Source organism: Orycteropus afer, unplaced genomic scaffold, assembly GCF_000298275.1.
Source record: "Orycteropus afer afer isolate SDZICR_OR568_19922 unplaced genomic scaffold, OryAfe1.0 scaffold00468, whole genome shotgun sequence".
NCBI lineage: Eukaryota > Metazoa > Chordata > Mammalia > Tubulidentata > Orycteropodidae > Orycteropus > Orycteropus afer.
Genome location: NW_006922055.1, coordinates 1,726,581 through 1,731,755, shown reverse-complemented (window position 1 = coordinate 1,731,755; position 5,175 = coordinate 1,726,581).

Genomic DNA, 5,175 nt, shown 5'->3' with positions numbered 1-5,175 from the left:
TCTAGCTTGATTAGCATAAAAAAAAAAAAAAAAAAAAAAAAAAAGGAGATAGTTATAAAGATACTCACATTTAGGCATATTCCCAGTCCAGCAGATCTTGAAAGCAGCCATAAGCAGAGTAAGACATATGTATATAGGGTAGTGACAATACCTGTGACATGGAACATCTAGTAGATAATAATATAGACCAAAAGGCAGTGGTCTATATAAATGCTGAAAGAAAAAAAAAAACAAAAAAAACAAGTGCCTCAGTCCAAAATTGTTTATACAGCCAAAATAAAGGAGAAATGGGAACATTTTCACGTCATTGAAGCTAACAATTTCTTGCCCATGAATTATTTTGCATTTACAAAAAATGCTGAAAGATTTCTTCAAGATGGAGGAAATGATGTGAGCTGGTAATTAGGATGTACAGGAAGGAAAGAAGGGAATAGGAAATGGTGAATATATGGGCACATAAAAAGATGATCTTTTCCTCCTCTACTAATTCCTTTAAAAGATAGCTGAATGTTTAAGCAAAAACTGTGACCTTGCACTGCATAGTTTATAATGTCTGCATATGTAAAATGCATAACAATCATAGTACAAATCATGTAGGGGTAGGAAAGTGAGAAATTAAATTACATAGCCAGGAAGGAATACCTTCACAACCATGAAAATAAAATCTGACAAAGGCTTACCAAAAAATAAAGAACACTGTAGATCAACACTCATGAAGATAATCTCAAAAATATTGGCAAATAAAAGGATAATGTATTACTACAAAGTGGGATATATCACAGGAATGCAAAGTTAATTTAACTTTTGAAAATAATCTATAAAAATTTACATCTTAACCAAATTAAGGAGAAAAATCATATGATCATTTCATTGGATGGAGATAAATATTTAACAAAATTAAACAGTCATTAATGATTAATTTTTTTTTTTTCAGCAAATACAAAGAAGGAACAAAAGGGAATTTCTTCAATCTAAGAGATTGCCTCTACGAAAAACCTTCAGCTCACTTAATGGTAAAATATTAAATATGCTTCCCCTCAAAACAGGAATAAGACCAGGACATTCTTTCTGATTCTTTCTTCAGTTCAACATTGCACTGGAGTCAGTGCACAGTAGGAGGCAAAAGAAGTAAAAAGGTATACAGATTAGAAAGGAAGAAATAAAGCGGTCTTTATTCACATATGGCATTTTTTTATGCAGAAAATTACAAGGAATATACACAACAACTACTAGAATTAATAAGTGAAGTTAGCAAGCTCATTGCTGTTGTTGCTGTGGATCATCAAGTCAATCTGACTCAAGATACAATATAAATGTAAACATTAATTTCTCTCTTTCTAGCATCAGACAGGTGGAAAATGAAATAAAACTTTATTTCCAATAGAATCAAGAAAGAACTTAAAATACAAAGTGTTATATTTTAAAAAAATGGGCAAGGCATTCACTATAGAGTGAAATAAAATATCTACATAAATGGAGAGATATACATTCAATAATTTAGAATCTTTATATTATTAGAAATTCAAATCTTTCCAAATTGGTTTTTTGATTCAATACAATTCCAAACTAAATTCCAACATTTGAGGTAAAAATGTATAAGTTGATTCTAAAATTTGTAGAAAGCCAAAGGATTTCGAATAGCCCAAACACTTTTGGTAAAAAAGAATAAAGTAGGAGAACTCATTCTAACTAATTTCAAGACTTACTATAAAGCTGAAGGTTGAAGAATACAGTCTGCAGTATGGATTACATCTCAATATAAAGAAAACAAAAATCCTCACAACTGGACCAATGAGTAGCATCACAATCAATGGAGAGAAGATTGAGGTTGTCAAAGAATTCATGTTGCTTGGTTCTACAATCGATGCCAATGGAAGCAGCAGTCAGGACATTAGACGACGTGTAGCATTGGGAAAGTCAACTGCGAAGGAACTGTTTCAAGTGCTGAGGAGCAAGGATATCTCCTTGAGGACTAAGGTGCGCCTCACACAAGCCATGATATTTCCAGTCGCCTCATATGCATGTGAGAGCTGGACAATGAATAAGGAAGACCGAAGAAGAGTTGATGGTTTTGAGTTGTGGTGCTGGCAGAGAATGCTGAAAGTACCGTGGACTGCTAAAAGAACTAACAGATCTGTCCTGGAGGAAGTGCAGCCAGAATGCTCCTTGGAAGCAAGAATGGCCAGACTTCGTCTCACCTATTTTGGTCATGTTGTAAGACGGGACCATTCCTTGGAGAAGGATGCCATGCTTGGTAGGGTGGAGGGTCAACGAAAGAGGGGGAGGCCTTCAACGAGATGGATTGACACGGTGGCTGCAATGATGGGCTCAAGTATAGCAGGGATTGTGGGGCTGGCGCGGGATCGGGCAGTGTTTTGTTCTGCTGTGCATGGGGTCGCTAGGAGTCGGAAACTAGTCCACGGCACTTAACAACAACACTATAAAGCTATAGAAATTATGACAATGTGGTATTGGCAAACAGATAAGTAGTTCAGTGTAAGAAGTAAATAGTTCAGAAATAGGCACCTAGATATATGATAAATTTAATTTTGATAAATGTACAAAAGAAATTAAATAGAGAAAATAAAAATTTTAAAAATGGTGCTAGAACAATAGGATAAACATGTGGGGGGAAAAAATAAACCTTTATCTCTTCCTCTCAGTAAATTCCAGATTGTTCATACATTTAATTGAGAGCTAAAGCCATAAAGCTTTTAGAGGAATACATAGGAGAATATCCTAGCAAACAGAAGATTTGTGTATAGAATATATAAATAATTCCCATAAATTAGTAATAAATAGGTAACCAAATAAAAATGATTCAATAATTTATATAGGCATCCCACTAAAGAAGAATTATAAATGTCCAATTAAAACATGAAATAATTCTCAAAAATACCAGAAATCAAGGTGATGTCAATTAATGTCACAGTTTGATACCATTTTCGTAGTGCGATACTACTCACTGACATTAAAAGTTCAAGCACACCAAATGTTAAGGTGGTTATGGAGAAACTTAAACTTTCATATATTGTTGGAGGGAGTATAAGATGGTTCAACCATGTCAGAGAACTTTTTGGTACTTACTTATAGGATAAAAAATAAACCTAGTGTTGACCCAAGGAGTTCTGGTGACATAGTTGGTAAAGCGTTTGGTTGCTAACCAGAAGGTCAGCAGTTCAAACCCCCAGGTGCTCCATGGAAGAAAGATGTAGCAGTCTGCTTCTGTAAAGATTTACATAGGGGTCACTATGAGTCAGAATTGATTTGATGGTAGTGGATTTGTGGGGTTCTATATGACGCAGCAATATAACTCTGGTATTTACCCAAGATATATATATGTGTGTTTGTGTGTGTGTGTGTATGTATATAGTTGGTTGGTATGTGCCGTCAAGTCGGACCCGACTCATAGTGACCCCTCCTTGGGTTTCCAAGGAAGTATCACTACGGAAGTAGATTGCCCCATCTTCCTTCCGAGGACAGGATGCTTGTAGTAGCTTTACTCATAGCCACAAAAGCTGTAAGTAATACAATGTTTTAAAACAGGAAAATAGAGTTTAAAAATGTGATACAATAATACAATGGCGTACTCCAAAAAACCCAAATTCACTGCCATCAATTTGATTCTGACTCATAGCAACCTCCATTGAGTTTCCAATGCTGTGAATCTTTATGGAAGCAAACTGCCTCATCTTTCTTCCATGGGGCAGCTGATGGGTTTGAACCACTAACCTTTTAGTTAACATCCAAATGCCTTACCCACCACCTGAGCTCCTTAATGGTGTACTGTTCAGCTGTGAAAAGGAATTAATTACTGATATACACAAACTAGATATATCTGAAAAACATTCTGCTGAATAGGGAAGCCAGGCACAAACGAGTATGTATTGTATAATTTCATTTATAAGAGCAAGAAATCTCTTGCTAGAAAGCAACAATGGTTACCTGCGGAGGTCCGTTTCCTGATAGGTTGTTGTTGTTGTTATGTGCCGTTGAGTTGGACCTGACTCACAGCGACCCCTCCTTGGGTTTCTGAGACAGTATCACTGAGGAAGTAGATTGCCCAACCTTCCTTTGGAGAGGTAGCTAGTGGGTTTGAACTGCCAGCCTTCTGGTTAGCAGTCAAGTGCCTTAGGCACTACCCTGATAAGATGTCCATATATCTTGATTGTTATGGCAAACTGAACAATGGCCTGCAAAAAATATCCAGGTCCTAATTCCTGAAACCTGTCAATGTTACCTCATAAGGTAGCAGGGATTTTGCAGATGTGATTAACTAAAGATCATAAATCAGGGAAATTATCCTGGATTATAAAGGTAAATACTAAGTATAATCACAAGTATTCTTATAAGAGGAAGGCAGAGAGAGATTTGAAAACAGAAGACAGAAAAGGATGTGACAATGTGACAGCTTAACCAGAGAATGAGGGGAGACAGAGAGAGAGAGAGAGAGATAGAGAGAGAGAGATTGATGTGAAGATATTACTCTGTGGGTTTTGAAGTTGAATGAAGGAACCATGAGCTAAGTATTGAAGACAGCCTCTAGAAACTAGAAAAGAAAAGGAAATAGGTTCTGTTCTAGAACCTCCAGAGGGAGTACAGCCTTTGTGAACCTCGATTTTGACTCAGTAAAGCCCTTTTCAGATGTCTGGCTTCTAGAACTGTACAAGAGTAAATGTGTGTTCCTTTAAGCCACCAAGTTTGTGGTAATTTGTTATAGTAGCCATAGGAAATTAATACAACTTTCATGATGGTTTTAACCAGTTGCCATAGATTCAATTCTAAGTCCATGATGACCGTTATGTGTGTCAGAGTAGAACTGTGCTCCATGTTTTCAATGGTTGATCTCAGAAGTAGATTTCCAGACCTTTCTTCCAAAGAGCCTCTGAGTGGACTTTCACCTCCAATTTCCTGGTTAGCAGCCAAGTGCATTGAGGGTGTGCACCACCAAGTGTCTCCTATGATGATTTTAGGACTGTATATATTTATCAACATTCATCAGAATGTGCCTTTAAGATCTGTATGCATTTCACTGTATGAAAATTTTACTTCAATTTAAAAAACCTTAAAAAGTAAAGAACTTTCAGTCACAAAAGGACAAATATTGTATTAGTCCGTTATTGTGAAAGTTAAGGAAAGGTTTATATATTGGAGGACATTTTCTTTGTTGGTTAC